The following is an 18,174-nucleotide window of genomic DNA, read 5'->3' as shown; positions in this document are numbered from 1 at the left end:
TCTGTGAGCATACATAGCAGGTCTGAGGCTTGCCCTACTTTCCCCTCTCTCACATTCAGAGGGAATGTAGCAAACCTCTCCTCCCTCTTGTGTGGAACCCAAGACCCTCACAGCGATGGGTGGTCCCTCCAGCGATGTGTGTGGGACCCTCCAGCGATGACCATTGGGTTTGGCCACTGTGCCCTCTGGGGCTCTAAGGAACATACTGCCTGCCTCTGTTTCACACTATCAACCCTAAAGTACCCCTGATGCACGCTATAGACCTTTGCCCCACTTCTCCTCCACCCTACCCAAGGGTTAGAGAATTAAGCTTCTACTTAAGATCCAGTGCCCCAAGACCCCAGGCGCAAACCCAAGCCATCTCTGCAGGTAGCCTTGAACCCTCATCCTGGGGTGAGCCCTCTAGTGCCCTTGGACAGACCTCACACTTGGCAGGTACTCTTCGATCTGGCTGGTGGATTCCTGGTCCCTGCACCTCGCGCCGTCGTGCAGACTGCTTCATTAAGGCTGCTGCACCAACTGCTGGATGACACCCAAGCCTTCAGACCCCAAGCCTTGTCAGTCTGATCAAACCTCTTGTACAAAACTGGCTTGTTTCCAGTACCCTCCTGCCCTTGGACTCAGTCTTGCCTATTTTGCTGCAAGCATGGAGCTGCGCTTGAAATAACTGCCTAAAGGTTCCTAGAACCCTGCACAGTGTGAGGAAGAAGTATTTGTCTCAGAGGGGAATTGGGCCGCCATTGTCTGTCTCCTCTCGGCATGTTTCTGGAGGACTGAGAGTTTGTCATTCCTGGAAACAGGATTTAAAGGGCTGCTGGGAGGGGCGCCTGGGTGGCTCAGTCAATTAAGCGTCGGACTCTTGATTTAGGCTCAGGTCATGATCTCAGGGTCATGAGACTGAGCCCCGACTTGGGCTCTGTGCTCAGCTTGGAGGCTGCTTGAGATTCTCTCTCTCCCTCTCCCTCTGCTCCTTTCTCCACTCTCTCTCTCTTTCACTCCCTCTAAAGAAAAAAAAAAAGTGACTCTTAATCTCACAAAACAAACTGAGGGTTGCTGGGGGGAGGGGGGTTGGGAGAAGGGGGTGGGATTATGGACATTGGGGAGGGTATGTGCTTTGGTGAGTGCTGTGAAGTGTGGAAACCTGGCGATTCACAGACCTGTACCCCTGGGGATAAAAATATGTTCATAAAAAATAAAAAATTTAAAAAAAAAAAAGGCTGCTGTGAGCAGTAGGGTGGCTATCAGTTGAGGACAGGGAATCAACGTGCCCTAAGCAGCTATGCTGGCCGAGAATTTTCTGTCTTCCAATTTGTAATTTTCCCAGTGCCCACACGAGGCAACAGTTATTATTATTTTCCTTTACAGAGGATGAAAGTGAATCTCAGAGAGGTGGAGGGAGCTGGGGTGCTGTGGCGTGGGGATCCATGTCTGCTCTATTCTCCGTCCTGTGTTAGGTGTCGTTCTGCCGTAGATGTTTAAAAAAACAGCACATGTCACAGACGTTCGAGGCACTCTGTATCTACTAGTTGTTTATAACCTTCTTCCTTTGAAGTCTGTGTTTGTGGAAAGTCAGGCTCCTACTTTCCTGGTCACAGGAGGTGATATATTGAAGTTCTTTTTCTGACGTGTGATAGAAGTGTGTTTTTCCTGATGCTTCAAGATGGGGAAAAAAAACCTCTGACCGGCCCTCTGGAAAGTTGTATTTCTAGATGCACTGGAAGTTTTTCAGTAGTAAAAAAAAAAAAAAAAAAAAAAAGCTAACATTTCAGTTTAAACAGTGGAGGCATTTTTGTCTTGGCGTTACGACAAGGTATGAGAAATGAAATCAACATACTATCTATACTCTCTCAACAGGGGGAAGGGAGCACCTCGTGTAGAGTTTAGATAGTCTTATCTGGTGAAATACCCCGCAAATAATCTTAAATCATAAAGGTGGCTTTGTTGTTTTCTCGCTGTGCCCTGCTGCCCCCTATCGGGTCTGGGGATGATGTGTGGAGGCTGTTCTCATAGGGGTGGGCCTGGGGGCTCGCTGCCAGTGGTGGCAGGTGTAACCCGTGCCCAGGCCTCCCTAAGCTGGCTCTATGTCATCTAAGGCTGTCCGCTCTGTACTGATGAACCTTCAGTGAAGGCAGATGTGTGGGCTTTCTCAAGGGCTTTCCAAAGAGGGAAAAACAAAGGCTTCTATTGATTATGGTAAAGTCAAAATTTTTTTCACCTGGAGACAGTGGTTTCTATTGTACTTGTAACGAAGATGATCCTCTAACCCAGTGGTTTTTTTAAACCTTTCTTGGATTCCATATTCCTTCGAAAAGCTAATGAAAGTGGTAAGAGCTCTTACCCCAGGGAACAAAATGTACATGTACATCCAAACAAAATTTTGTGTGCTTTCAAGGGTTCACAAAGCCCCGGGGGTATGACCTAAACTACCTCCTCCCTTGGGGTTATTTATTCTAGTTTTCTTTTATTTATGAGAACCTATTGCCTTCCCGAGCTTGTGGTCAAACATAGCAACCACTATTTTTATTTTAGTATTCATAAAAATGAAATCTACCTAGGAAATTTCTTAGCAGTTTAGCACAAAAGTTCACTAATTAAGAATAATCATTGCCCATCTTAATCAGCCGCTGATGCTTAGTTCTTTAGGTTCTCCCCAAATGCATTTTTTTTAAAAGATTTTATTTATTTATTTGTCAGAGAGAGAGTGAGCGAGAGCGAGCATAGGCAGACAGAGGGAGAAGCAGGCTCCCTGCGGAGCAAAGAGCCCGATGTGGGACTCGATCCCAGGACGCTGGGATCATGACCTGAGCCGAAGGCAGCTGCTTAACCAACTGAGCCACCCAGGCGTCCCACCCCAAATGCATTTTACTATTTGCATTAATAGCTTCTTTCTACTCTTGGCTGTGGGGACTTGGTGGGAGAAGGGAAAGGAGGAGTGTGTATTAGAGTCACCTGGAGGGCTTTTTAAATAGTGCGGTCTCTTGCTCCTCCTCCTCCAGAGTCAGGACTTAGAGTTGCAGACCTACGGGCTGTCTTCACGATGCCTTGTGGAAATGTGAGGGCTCTCAAGCAGAAGGTACGAATTCTACTACAGTCTGTGCTGTTTATTACAATTTTGTGTCCAAAGAGAGGGTGGGTGGTTTAGAGAAGTCACAGAATCTGACAATGTTCGAGTTGGGAGAAATGATGTAAACATTTGATGGTGGTCGGTACTAAGAAACACAATGTCCACTTACATTCTCCCCCCCCCCTTTTTTTTTGTTTAAGGTGGTGCCATTTTACTCAACGGTCTCATTACAAAAATAACCAGAATGTGTATTGAGGCAGAATTAGGAAAGATCCTCTCTATCCCCACCCCTACCCCACCCCCGAGCCCCACCCCAGGTTTCCACGTGAGTGGCGCCGGAGGTGGGGGGTGCAGCCTCTTCCACACAGTGCCCTTGTGGCTCTATAGAGGGACCCTGGCTGAAGAGTAGGGGCCTGGGCTTGGCCAGCACTGTCTATGTGAAGCCCCCACCCTGTCCCTTTTAAATAGGACTCGCGACATCAAACGTCTTCCCTGCCCTGCTGTTGAGGTCTTCAACAGGACAAGTTGTCCTAGAAATTTCCTTCCAGGGGCGCCTGGGTGGCTCAGTGGGTTAAAGCCTCTGCCTTCGGCTCAGGTCTTGATCCCAGGGTCCTGGGATCGAGCCCCATATCAGCCTCTCTGCTCAGCAGGGACCCTGCTTCCTCCTTTCTCTCTGCCTGCCTCTCTGCCTACCTGTGATCTCTCTCTCTGTCAAATAAATAAATAAAATCTTTAAAAAAAAAAAAAAAAAAGAAAGAAATTTCCTTCCACCCAGCCAGCCAGGAAGGTAGTGAATACCTATATACATACCATGGAGATGTGCAAAATGTTACCATGGACGGCATTCTAATTTTTCTGTCCTACTCTATTCTAGTGCCATTCTGGTTCCAAGACACTAAATTAATGGGCTATAGCCATAATTTGAAAAAGTCATGCAGACGAATAGCCTTCGAACTAAATTCTTGGGATTGTCTGATGAGACTCAGGACTGCCTGTGGTGAGGGTGAGGAGGGGAAGGAAAAGGGTAACGGGGGGGGGGGGGGAGAGATAGTAGGCTTAGCTCCTAGTACCCCTCTCCCCCAGTCAGAGGAGCTCCATCAGGATTTTATTTATTTATTTATTTATTTTTACAGCATATTGGGATTCTGTGTAATACTTTATTTTAAAAACATCGAAAACCACTGACCTAACCTATTTTACAGATGAGAAATTTAAATTCAATACTACGTGATTTATTCAAGTCAGACCAGTAGGTTAGTAACAGAGAACTACTCTGATTTTTTTTTCCATCCTTCTTTTGTTTTCAGTGTTAATTAATGTTTACTTGGTAAAATGTCAAATGATTTAGCAGAAATTATGAAGAACATCAAGCATCTCTCACCCACCTTTTATCCCAAAGGAAATTTGTCTGCTTCTGATTTTAGACTTTGCTAACTATCCCATAACTCAGAATATCCTGTTTGCCTCTCTGCTCCTTAATTTATCACTTAGACAACCCTGTTGACTCCCCACTATGCAGGATAGAGGCTTAGCTCACTTTTCCTATCACCTCCTCTCTCCCTCTTCCCAGGTGTTTTCTAGTTATGTTATTTTTAGCTGCATAATTGATTACATGTGTTATTTTAAGTTAAACTGTAGTCCTCTATTTCTGATTATATCCTCGTCTTCTCACCCCATTCTATTGCCTTTTCTATTGCACCATTTCCAGCACCTCCAAAAACAACACCAATGCTGAGAAATTTTAGTTGACAGTAAGATGAATTAAAGTGTGATATGGCTCCTTCCAGAAGCTAGAGAAACTTTACACTGTATTATTAGAGATACAAAGTCAATAAGCATAAGGTTTGAAATAGGTGGATCACAAGAGAATTTCTATAACACACACACACACACACACACACACACACACACACACAGTCTGGTCCCTGGGAAAAGAGACCAAATATTCTTTGTATTTCTACCTTCCATTGCACCTAGGTCTGTGTATTCTGTTCGGCAACAGAGGGTAAAACTCAAACTGGCAAATGAAAAAATGTTGACATGTCAGATACAGGCTGAAAATAGAGAGATTTCTAATAAACCGTCCTCCAATATGGAGGTAGTAAGTTAGTAAGTTCCTTAGGACTGAGTGTCCAAGCAAAGGTTAGGAAAACCCATGTTAAGGTTTTTGCAGAAGGGCGAATGTCCCCTGTGTTATTTTCAATGCTGAGATTTTGTGATTTTACGGAAATAATGGCATGTTTCATAAGGTGAGTGTTGTTAGGTCATGCATTCTCTCTCTGTTTTAAAAAAAAAAAAATTTTATTTATTTGGCAGAGAGAGAGGAAGCACAAGCCAGGGGAGCAGCAGGCAGAGGGAGAGGGAGAAGCAGGCTTCCCATGGAGCAGAGATCCCAACTCGGGACCCTAGGATCATGACTTGAACTGAAGGCAGATACTCAAACTGATTGAGCCCCCCAGGCTGCCCTAGATCATGCATTTTCGATGGGGGCGCTGTCATCCTCAATAGAACAAAAATCAGTTTGGGGGAATGTGTGGAGAAAAAAACTGAATGATTTGTGGCCCTCCAAAAAGCTATATTACATAAACAGTTGTACAATATATCTGTGACATTAAAAGTTTATGGCAGGCAGGACTTAGGAAGAAAAACACTACAAAGTTTTGGGGATGGGGTAGGGCAGACCATGGTTCAGAGCTGAAAAATACTGAAAAACAGGTTAAGAAACATTGTGCTAGGGTGCCTGGGTGGCTCAGTGGGTTAAGCCGCTGCCTTCGGCTCAGGTCATGATCTCAGAGTCCTGGGATCGAGCCCTGCATCGGGCTCTCTGCTCTGTGGAGAGCCTGCTTCCTCCTCTCTCTGCCTGCCTCCCTGCCTGCTTGTGATTTCTCTGTCAAATAAACAATAAAATCTTAAAAAAAAAAAAAAAGAAAGAAACATTGTGCTAGACTTCACAGTACATTGGTAAGTTCCTGTATTGGTTATATCCCCTCCCTTGGGAAGTCTTTTGTGACTCCCTTGTTCTTTATCCCTGGGTGGAAGGATTTGCTCTCCGGGTCCCACAGCCTATTTATTCTCTGAGTTGTCCCAGAGGCAGTTTGGGGAGGAGTGTTTCGTAGGACTGGATTTGCACCAGTTTCTGACATTGACCGGCTGTCTTACTGCTGATAACTGATGTCATCTCCCCAAGCCAAGCCTGAGTTTCCTCCTCGTAAATGGAGCTAATGACTGTCCGTTCATTCCACACCGGGTTGCTGGGATGTTTAAATTTTAAGCCCTCAACGTGTGAATCTAGAACCACTAGAATACGCCCGCGGGGCAAGCTTGTTAGATAGGCAGCGTCTCAGGCCCCTTCCCATTCTGACTCTCTCAGAACCCGTATTTTCATAGGATTCCCAGATGATTTGCAGGTACATGAAAAAAAACCTGAGGATTACCTTAAATGAAATAATGCTTGTAAAAGAGCTTATCACAGGACCTGATGTTGGGGATTATTACTATTCATCCCTTTCTCCCACACTACATTGTCAATTCCATGTCAGGACTTGGTCCTATTCATCCTCTGTCCCCAGCCCCCAGAGCAGTGTCTGGCAGATGGTAGCCACTCAAATTTATATATCGATTAAAAGTCTGCTAGATGAGAAGCCGAGAGGGGTGAGAAGACAATGCTTGCTTTCTGAATATAGCTAGAGATGACTTTTCTGCTCAGTCCTATTATCTGACTCCCAGCTCCTTCCCCCTCCATCTGGAAATGAAGACCTTCTCCACTGGGAACTTGTCTTTTTTTGTTTTGTTTTGTTTTGTTTTGAGGGCAGGCACATTTAATTAAGAAACTTTTATGGAGTGCCTTCTTTGTGTGCATCTTGTGTGGAAGAAAACAAATACGAGTAAGACACAGCCCACCCTGTGCCACTCTGTGTGCGTGTGTGTGTGTGTGTGTGTGTGTGTGTGTACTCTATCACAAATCTCTTGCAATACACTCATTTCAACCTTATCTTGGCTTAAAAGATAAGGAGCGAACCGAAACATATGGGGTTTGTTGGCACACTGGGGCTGAGTTATGAATACTGTCACAGACACAGGAACCAAAGATTCAGGCAAGAAAAACAAGCTTTAATAAAAAGGTTCCAGAATTTAGACACCATTTTCTCCCTCCACCCCCCCACCTGCCCTCAGTGAACCCCCTCCTCCTTCTAAATACACTTTCCTGCTGCAAATAGCCTTCAAGTTTACCTCAAAATTACCTTTTTTTTTTCTTTTGTCAGTAAGAATGATCCAACACATTTGCTCCTTTTATTTTTGCTTTTGCAGATAATTCTTTCTTAGAATAGGTAGGTCATCTGGTGACAAGCTATCCTTAGTCCTCTGTGCAAACTCTTCACCTCCTTAGCCATGGTGCCCTTTGGAGTGAGAGAAAACGGCCTTTCTTGCCCTCCCTCTACTCCTTGTTTGAAGTCGTGCATTACTGGAAATCATCCAATTTTTTTTTTTTTTTTTTTGTACAAAGAAATTTTGTTCCTGACTAAACTATTTGAAGTGATTTTTTTTTTCTCCTGAGGTATATATTACAGCAAATTTTTGCTCTTTATTAATTATACTTGATTCCCTTTTTGAGGGCATTTGGATCGCACTGGGAGGTTAGGGACGGGCTGGGTCAACTCTTGGGAAGGAACATGGGGGCAGATATCCAGATGCCTTCGGTAAGAGCCACGATAATTCAGGACACTGGTGATTCAGGGCACCAGCCTTCCCTCTGAGTCAGCAAGATTAACTGTAGTTTGCAATGCTTTTCATCTGGGAAGCTATGGACTTTCCACAGATGAGGTCAGTTAATGCTGTGAGGCAAATATTATGAATGTTTCCATGATTCTTTGTGGTTGAAGAGTGCACAGAAGATGGTGTTACCACCCAGGTGGGCATCACGTAGCTTAGAGCACCAGGGAGATCCTGTAACCTTGCCTCTTAGTCTGGCTTTTGCATGGTGGGGAGATGTGGATTTTGGAAAATGGTCCAGCTTATGATTAGAATCTTCATCTGGATGTTCCATAAGCCCCCAGATTCAACAAGTGACCTGTGCACTCCTCTTTGTCCTCTGGATTCATTCTCTTGGTTGCTGACATTGCCATATGCCCATCTGGTGATGTCCTCTGGATCTTCAGCATCTAGCACAGTACTTGACATATGGGAGATGCTACTCAATGTTATAGAACATGCAAACAACTTCTCCTCTTCTCTATGACCCTTTGCCCCCACAATCAAGCAACCATGCATCAGTTTGCCCAACAGATCTTTACTGAGTACTTATGTGTGAGGTATTGTACTAAACTCTGGGGGATCTAGCCATTAGAAAAAGCAGACCAAAAACCCTGTCCTTGTGTTTACATTCTAGCAAAAGGAGCCAGATAATAAACCAAATAAATGATGTATTTTAATGGTGATAAGTTCTACCAGGAAAAATTAAGTAGATAAAGGAAGAAAGTTGTGTTGGGAGGCAGTATTCAATTTTAAATACGGAGGTCAGGAAAGGCTTCACCAAGAAACTAACAGTTGACTAAATATTTGATCTAGGGAAGGTCAGGAAGTTAGCCCCCCAGATATGAGGTTGGTGCAGGCAGCGGGCTATGAACATGCTTGGCAGTGGGAAGAGCAAATGCAAAAGACTCTGAGCTGGGAGCATGTGTGTCAGGTTCAAGGAATAGAAAGGGGGATCAGTGTGGCGGGAGTGGTGTCAGCAAGGGGAGCAGAAGGAGAGGAGGTCAGAGAAGTAAGTGGTTGGGCAGACTGTGTTGGGACACGAAGGCAATTTTGTGTGAGTGGAGATAGAAAATCATTGGAAGATTTTGAACGGAGTGGCCTGATCTATGTGTAAAACAGGATCACCCTGTAGTTTTGAGAATAAAGCGGAGGTGGGGTGTGTGTCGGGGAGAGGAGGGGATGGGTAGGAGACGAGATGCCAGTTGGGAAGCTTTTGAAAGAAACGCTGGTTTAAAAAAAGAAGAAGAAAGAAAGAAATGCTGGTTGCTCAAGTGGAATGGTAGCAGCTGAGATAGTGAGAAGTGGAGATATTCTGGACTTATTTTGAAGGCACAGTCAACAAGGGAGGCTGACAGATTAAATGTGGGGGTGTGTGAGAGAGCAGAGGAGGAGACAAGGATAACTCCAAAGGTTTTGATCTGAGCACTTGGAAAGCTGGAGCTGAGGAAGACTGCAAGAAGAGCGCTTTATGCTGGCAGGTCAAGAATTCTGATGTGAACAAGTTAAGTGAGTGATGCTTTAGGCATCCCAGTGAGGAATATGGATGGGCTGCTGGCTGGGCACACGTAGACTTCAGGCCAGAGAGCTGGACTGGAGATCTAAATCTGACAAAGCATAGAGTGTGTATGCAAAGCCATGAGACTAAATGAACCCATCTGAGGAACCACAAGAAAGTCCAGAGGCCCAAAGGGCTGAGCCTGGGGCCCCAATGTTAAGTGCTAGGGCCATGGGGCAAAACCAGCAGAGGAGACTTCGAAGAGAAGCCAGTGAAGTAAGAGAAAAAGCAAGACTGTGTGATCTTCTGGAAGCCAAGTGAAGAAAATGTTTTAAGGAGGAGAGAGTGATTGTGTCACATGATGCTGTAAGGCCAAGTAAGATGAGGACTGACATCATTCCCAGGGCACAGCAACAAGGGGCTCCCTAGTTATCCTGTGGGAGCAGGTGTAGTGGTGTGATAGAGTGAGTTCAAGAGCACATGCGAGCGGAAATTTGCACTGATGAGTGTAGATCACTCCTCTTCCCTTCCTCTAGTTGGAGTCTTGCTCAGGTCCTATCTGGCCAATTGCAGGAGGTTCCCTGGCTCAATTCTTGATAAAATCTTTAACGTGGCATTCAGGCTCTTCACAGTTCAGCTTCAACAAACTTCCACAGCCTCAGCCCCTGATAATTCCTATTCTTCGCCCTGTTCCCAAATCAAATCCTTTCCTCCTAGTGTCAAGAGTTCCCTCAAGCTTCTAGGCTATCCTACATGCTGTTTCTCTGGCAAAAAAAATCCCAACTTCAGCTGCCTTCAGTACAGTGAACTCCTGGCCATCCTTCAAGATATAGTCAAGTGTCATTTCCTTGGGTGAGTCTGCCCTGTCTCGCCTGATTGGCAGAGCAAGTTCCTATCTTCCCCCACCACACCCCCACCACTTTATGTGTGATTATACTTTTGCACATATCACACACCATCATGCTGCAACTTGTCCACAATGTGGTCACTAAAATTCTAACAGACTGATAGCTAGTATTTATTGAATGCTTACTATATGTGTTGTGGATAATGCTTTGTCATCTTTGAATAGCTTTATGAGGTAATCACAACGATTATCCCTTATCTCATGCATGAAACATTGAGTCAGAGAGCGATGAAGCAACCTGACCATGGCCATTTAAATTCAAGACACAAACCTAGGTCTGGATCATTTTAAAGACCATGCTAGAATTAACTTTTTAATTAAGATTTTTTAACTAACTATTTTTTGTTTACTTTTCAAGAATTTTAGTTGAAAAGGTTTAGGTGATACTGAAGGAATTAATGTTCCTAAATCTGTGAAAGATTTTCATCTTTTTAAAGTAAAGTTTGGGGCCTATTCACAATATCTTCCCTCTTCTTCCAGTTGTACCTTCATACAAAAATTTCTAGATTTTTTTTTAATTAATTTTTTTCTCACCATAGCACCTACCTTCCCCAATGTCCATCACCCAGTCACTCCATCCCTCCCCTCATCCTCCCCAGCAACGCTCAATTTGTTTCCTGAGATTAAGAGTCTCTTATGGTTTGTCTCCCTCTCTGGTTTCATCTTGTTTCATTTTTCCCTCCCTTCCCTTATGATCCTCTGTTTTGTTTCTCAGATTCCTCATATCAGTGAGATCATACAATAATTGTCTTTCTCTGATTGACTTATTTTGTTTAGCATAATACTCTCTAGTTCCATCCACATCGTTGCAAATGACAAGAGTTCAGGTTTTTTGATGGCTGCATAGTATTCCATTGTATATGTACACCACATCTTCTTTATCCATTCATCTGTTGCTGGACATCTAGGCTCTTTCAATAGTTTGGCTATTGTGGATATTGTTGCTATAAACATTGAGGTGTATGTGCCCCTTTGGATCACTGCATTTTTATCTTTAAAATAAATACCCAGAAGTGCAATTGCTGGGTCATAGGGTAGCTCTATTTTCAACTTTTCGAGGAACCTTCATACTATTTTCCAGGGTGGCTGCACCAGCTTACATTCCCACCAACAGTGTGGGAGGGTTCCCCTTTCTCCACATCCTTGCCAACACCTGTCGTTTTCTGACTGGTTAATTTTAGCCATTCTGACTAGTGTGAGGTGGTATCTCATTGTGGGCTAGATGCTCATCCTTAATAAAATTCCATAAACATAGTAACTTAGATAACCCTACTTCATTGATAAGTGTGCATTTAAACCTTGCCAACATAATAACGACCACAAACCAACAACATAATTTTGAAATTTATACAGATAGGGACAAAATATGAAACTTCAAAATTTCCTTTTATAGAGTAAAACCACCGTCTAAATGAAATAGTAAAATGCTGCCCTTGAGACAGTTACTAAAATTTCTGCAGCCTTTGTGTACTGTTGCTCAAAACTAAAGTATTTATGAGATTATGTCCGCATTCTAGACTGGCATTGCCCAGTAAATCATGTTGGGGTGATGACGATGTCCTATAAATCCACATTGCCCAATATGGCAGCCACAGACCATAGGTGACTATCAAGTGCTTGAAATCTGGCTAGTATCACTAAGGAACTGGTTTTTATTTTAATCAATTTACATGTAAAAAACTACACATGGATGATGGCTACAATACTTGGCAGTTCATTACTAGAAACCCAGGCAACTCCAGATACCTTAGGTAAATACTATCAATGTTGAGAAAGTTATGAGAGGGTTTTTATTCTCTTCTTTTACCTATACCATGACTTATACCATGGTACACAATAACCATGACTAAAAATTCATATTTTGAAGAATGTAAGATGCCACTGATTTTAAGATGCATTATTTTGTGTATGTCTAAGAAAAAGATTGCTGACATTTATGATTGTAAGGCATCATTGATTGTTAGGCACATTGCAATTTCAGAGACTAAAATGTTGGGGAAAACTAATCCTAGAATCAATGAAAAACTTTAATATTTTGATCATTTCCAGGAAATTCCCTGGATGATTTCCAAATGTCACATTTTTTTTTCCTCCTATTAACCTCTAGTATGATTAGTTAAGACTGGGTGGTATCATTTCCAGTTTAACTTAATTTTTTAGGTGAAGTATGTGGCAGTAAGAACTGAAGTAACAACCAAAAATATTAACAGGTTGTTCCTCAGAGGATCAGGAAATGACATATGCATATTCATGTTATGGGCGGGGCTTGGTTTCTTGACATCTATTATTGTTTCCTTTCTTCCTCCCCAGCGCTGTTCCATTTACTTTTGCTGTTTCTTTCATTCAGGCCATCCCACTGCTTGTCTAAGTGCCAGAGCTCGTGGTTGGTTAATACTGAAGGATGCTAGCTCAGAACTAAGTGATTATGAATTCTTTGCCCTGTGATGCGGTATTGTCCTCTGTACATTTTTCCTAAGCCTTCACCTTTTCACTGAGGGCGGTTCCAATGTAATTCTTACACTCGTCTAACCTCGTTTTCTGACTGTTAAGTGCGGCCCTCTGGTTCCACCTTCAATTTTTGAGATCTCTTAAAAAACAAGGCACAAATCCAGCTCCTGTAACTAGAACCATCTCCAACTTTGAAGTGATTTAAACCCAAATGGCATGTCTTTTAATATTTAAAGCATTAAGTCCTAATCCATCCTCTTTAATGCTTTCACTGTATTTCTTAAGATGCAAAGAAAAGGCCCGATCCTTTACCCAGCTGCAACAAATTAATAAGTAATTTCAATGAAATAAAATCATTTTGGTCCTGAGATTCACTCCACGTTCTCCCGTGCCTGGGACTTTAATAAAATTGGTAAAATGTGTGTGAGGTTAAACATCTGAGCTTTGGAATTCAAGAAGACCCATGACCTGTTTGGTAGCTTTTTTAAAATTCCTGGTCAACAAAATGATCCTTTCATCTAATAAAAGATGAAGTTTTAAAACAACATATTGTTAGGAAAAGAGTACTTAAATCTAAGAATAGTGTGTCTTGACAGAAAGGTGCCACCAATCAGGCAAAATTAGAAACACTCTGAATATGAGTCACAGCGCTTTTAAAAACCTAATTTGAAGAAGGGAAAACAAGACAAAACAAAACAACAGAGAGCGCTTGGAATCCTTTATTACAAAGGCAAGGAGCCAGTGTTCAGGCACTCCTGCAGAAGGAGTGGGTGAAATGGAAACCAAGCCCAGAAGTCTCTGATACCTCTCCACACACCCCCACATTTATTTATAAAAAAGGAAAAAAAAAAAATCAAGTCAAGGGCTGTTAATAGTATCAGTTGTCATCGTACCCTGCACCTGACTAGAAGTCTTGAAATCCTCAGTGGCGCTGGTTCCTGTAAATGATGTTAGCAATCCACAGGCAGCCTCTTTCCCTCCCTCAGAGAGTGCCTGTATACCTCACATCTGCTACGTAACCCCCTGTTTTATTCCATAATTAACAGAACCACGGTAAATCTCCTTTCTGAGAACCTGAGCAAAGGAAGATGATTTTGAGGCCATTGCCTCCCCTCCACCCCACCCCTCCCCCCTCCCAGAAAACCTTACGGTTTTCTTTCAGGAAAGCAGTGCAGCATTATATCTTGCCTTTTCTTTCTAACATGGTAAGTGCTAATTACACCCCTTGGGTACACCTTGGCTGCTGTGTTAAACACATCTAGAGTTGTTTTTCTTATTACCATGAAAAAAAAATTTGACATGAAAGACTACCTGTGGAGGCTCGGAGGGACATCAGAATAAACCTCCATAATTTACAGGTGAAGCAAGGCAAGGATGCTGAAAGATGGGGTAGCGCTGAGAGAGAGGTGCAGGGAGGTCCCTATTGTGTGAGTTTGTTTAAATGAGGAGATGAAATCAATATGATGTAAAGAAGAGTGCCCCTGGAAGAGAGAGAGAGAGAGAGAGAGAATGTGTATGGGGGAGATGGGGCCCCGTGTTTTCCCCCAAATCCGCACTTCTGCTCATTGACCACTTACCATAGATTCTGCTGTCTTACTACTTCTGAAGTGGGTAGGGTAGATTTTCAGTTTACTCACTTAAGTCCATAGAAACAAGCTGTTCTTTGTTATTCTGTAACCCAACTAAAGTTTAATCTTGGAAATTCAGCCCCTTTTCTTGAAGGGCTCTTAGGTGGCCCCTGAGGGTTACTTCTGTCAGCTCTGTTGGTCATCCTCTTGGGCATCGAGGTTGACATCCTTGTTCCCATTGAGCCTCTTAGTAGTGGGTCCGTGCAGGTCCCAACTAACAGCTCCCCGATTGATGTCTGCATCTGCCCTGCTCTGGAGGACTGGAGAACGTTCTGGCTTAATCTTCTGGGCAGACCTTTCTTCTGTTGCCCTATCAAGCTGGCAAGGGGAATTCTGGACTCTGCCTGGGAAAGGGGTCCATGGAGTCTCAGAGCCGATCTGGAGCAGGTGTCATTACTATGTGCTTCAATACCCTCACTCCAAATATCTGGGCTCAGGTGAGTCACAGAAGGCAGTGTGGCTGGGCCTGAGGTTCAGGACCTCCTAGGAATAGCGCTGTTGACTTCCCTACAAAGCCCCCTTCTCTGTTGGTGCCTCCAAACCCCACCTCACCCCGAGACTTACTTTGAGATCATTATGCATTCTCTAAAATCTTTTGTCTTATGCCTGGAGTTTACTCAGAGCTCAGGTTTATACCATTCAAAAAACAAAGCATCTGAAACCCAAAGCCTTGGTTTTTAGCTGAACCTTCTCATCCCTGAGGAAATAAATACTGTTCACCAAATATGAGAAAAACAGTGAGGAAACGAAATGGACTGGTAATAGGAGGAGCCACAGCAAACATCCAGAAATATCGTCACATCCTCTTTTTCTTTCAAAAATCCTTTTCTCCCCGATACAGAGTTGAACTCATTGAAGGAAAAACCCAGTGCACTGAGGCCCTGACATATGTTTATTTCAGAAGAGGAAACATTCTCTTTGACTTAGTAGTTCTCAGAAGGCTAAAGTGTTTGCCTTTCTGCTCACAAACAGTAACTTCCCTTTTTTCAGCACAATCTCCAAATGCTCTGTCCAGTCTCTGCTTGCATTGTATTCTCCACAGAATCTTTCTGGACTAAATTCACCGACCCCCTGGAAGCACTGGCTCCCTTGAACCACTTGCCTTCTCCTCCTGGAAACAGGTTAGTGGTGTGTGTCCCTTTGTACTCAGGTGAGAAGCCATTTCTCTTTGGGACATGGGGAGCGCGTTCCACTTTACAGTTTGTAATAGGCTCTCATAACTGAATAGTGCTCTTACAGGACAAGTGTTCCCCCATGAAGTGAGTATCACTATTTTAGATGCGATGCAGTGGGGGCTTTGAGGGGCTCACTGGGTCTTTGCACCCAAGTTGTCAGGCCTTTTGTCAGTACCCACACACCAAGCCTTCTCATCTACAGCTCTGTGATTTCCCTCCTCCTCCACCTTCCATCCACCAAGGCTGATATGAACTTAAATGAGCTCATCCATTCAACTGACATCTACTGAATGTTTTGTGTTGGGCTTGTATGAAGCATGGGATGATAAATGGTGACCAGAATAATTTTGGACTTTGTCCTCTACTTTGCCCATGGAACTGATGGTCAGAAAGGAAAAGAGACACCTAAAAAAATAATAATCACACATACATATATTTTTAAAATGTATACAGGCCTAGAAGAAAAATACTAGGGTGCTCTGGGAGCCTGTATAACAAATGGATCTGGTCTAGTCCTGGGTGGGGTGCCTGGGGGGAACATGGCATTGTAGGAATGCTGGGGAGTGGGTGGGAAGGATTTCCTGAGGAAGTGATGTTTGCAATCACCAGGCATTAAGTAGAAAGGAGATGGGGTTGGGACTTCATCTTTTGTAAAGACCCTGATGGGGGGAACCTGCCCTTGGAGGCTGGGAGTGGAGCCAGCAGGACAAGAGGGGATGGTCTGTGGATAGGCAGGAGAGGAAGATGGTTCAGATCCAAGCAGGCTATCAGGTATTATGATTTTATTCTGTAACACATGAAGTCAATTAAAAGTTTTATTTTTTTTTAAAGATTTTATGTATTTGATGGAGAGAGATCACAAATAGAGTGGCAGGCAGAGGGAGAGGGAGAAGCAGGCTCCCTGCTGAGCCAGGAGCCCAATGTGGGACTCAATCCCAGGACCTGGGGTCATGACCTGAGCCGAAGGCAGCCACTTAACTGACTTGAGCCACTCAAGCGCCCCAGTAAAAAGGTTTTAAAGCAAGGAGTGTCTTGATTCTGTTAGCATTTTGGAAAGACCTCTGGGTGCTATGCAGAGAGCGGGGAAGCTGAGCAGGGCCACTGGCAGGTAGGAATGGGCATTCTGGGGCCACTGCAGGAGTCCAGGTATGTTTGGATTCAAAAGGTTTAAAAAAAAAAAAAAAAAAAAGGAAGGCGTAGGAATCTACAAAGAGCTACTTCTAGCATTATGTATCTATTTATCTGTCAAGGTCCTGGGCAGGAAAAAGGTTGCACAATAAAATGGGGTAATGTGAAAAGTGTTTAATAAAAGGACTACTTCTAGGGACGCCTGGGTGGCTCAGTTGGTTAAGCAGCTGCCTTTGGCTCAGGTCATGATCCCAGCATCCTGGGATCGAGTCCCACATCGGGCTCCTTGCTCAGCAGGGAGCCTGCTTCTCCCTCTGCCTCTGCCTGCCATTCTGTCTGCCTGTGCTCGCTCTCTCTCTGATTAAAAAATAAAAATAAATAAATAAATAAATAAAATAAAAGGACTACTTCTAAAGGTGCATCAGAGGCTAGGGAAACACATAGGGCACAGGACCCCTGAGTGCAGTTTTCTCCACTGGGGCTGAAGGGGTCTCACATAGAAATAGTCATTGCAATTCAGAGACACCACCGGACAGAAGTGTGGCCTTCAGTGAAGGGATATGGCCAACCCACACAACCACTGGGGTATGGGGGTGTGGTAAAAGGAATAAATATCCCAACCTTGCTGGGTGTTTGCCCTCCCTCCAGCATCGGGTAATGTTCTCCATTGGTGAACCCAATCGGCGGCCCCGGGCCCAGGAGGGGCCTGTTGATGTCACCAGACAGAGCAGGCTCCCAGGGGGCAGGGAGCCGGGCAGAGAGTGGATCTCAGGGGCACATGAGTTTTGCAACAGTACGTGGATTATGCATGTTTTCTTGTAACCTCACACTCCATCCCTTGCCAATACCAATGAATGATAAAAGTCTTTGTAGGTGGAGATATTTTCTCTTTCTTTCTTAAACACATTACTATGTCTGCTGGAATGTGATCCTGCTTACCATTTGGAACAAGAAGTCTTTCCTTTGCTTTTTTTCCTTTGCAAGTGTATTAATATTTAGGTTTTTTAAAAAAAGATTTAGTTATTTTTTTTAAATAGTTAAAAGATTATTTATTTGAGAGAGAATGAGAGAGAGAGAGAGAGCACTCACAAAGGGAGAGGAAGAAGCAGACTCCCCACTGAGCAGAGAGCCTGATGTGGGGCTTGATCCCAGGACCCTGAGACCATCACCTGAGCTAAAGTCAGATGTTTAACCAACTGAGCCACCCAGGTACCCCGAGTATATTAATATTTGGTTTAAGAAAATTCTGTGAAAATATCTTTTTTTTACAAAAAATACTGAACCACTGGCGGGGGTGTAAAGATGTTCCCCTGAGTTGGGAACTCATTTCCTCCACTTCTCAGATTTCTACTGGAGACTGTTCCATTAGAGCAGCTCCCCCGGGGCTCTTGCTTGTCTCTCCTTGTGTGGAATGGGAGAACTGCCTGATTGTTGGACAACAGCCTTAGGTCTCTGGTTCCCGAGTGGGTAGAACTTATCTATTAAAAGGCTGTGAGCATTAAAGATTTGGTTTCTTCCTCCTGTTTGCCCTGGAGCAGTGCAGGGTTGCAACCCTGAATCAGTACTTCTGCCCTCGG

The sequence above is a fragment of the Mustela nivalis genome (assembly GCF_964662115.1).
Source record: "Mustela nivalis genome assembly, chromosome: 7".
NCBI lineage: Eukaryota > Metazoa > Chordata > Mammalia > Carnivora > Mustelidae > Mustela > Mustela nivalis.
Note: the sequence above shows the minus strand (reverse complement) of the source record.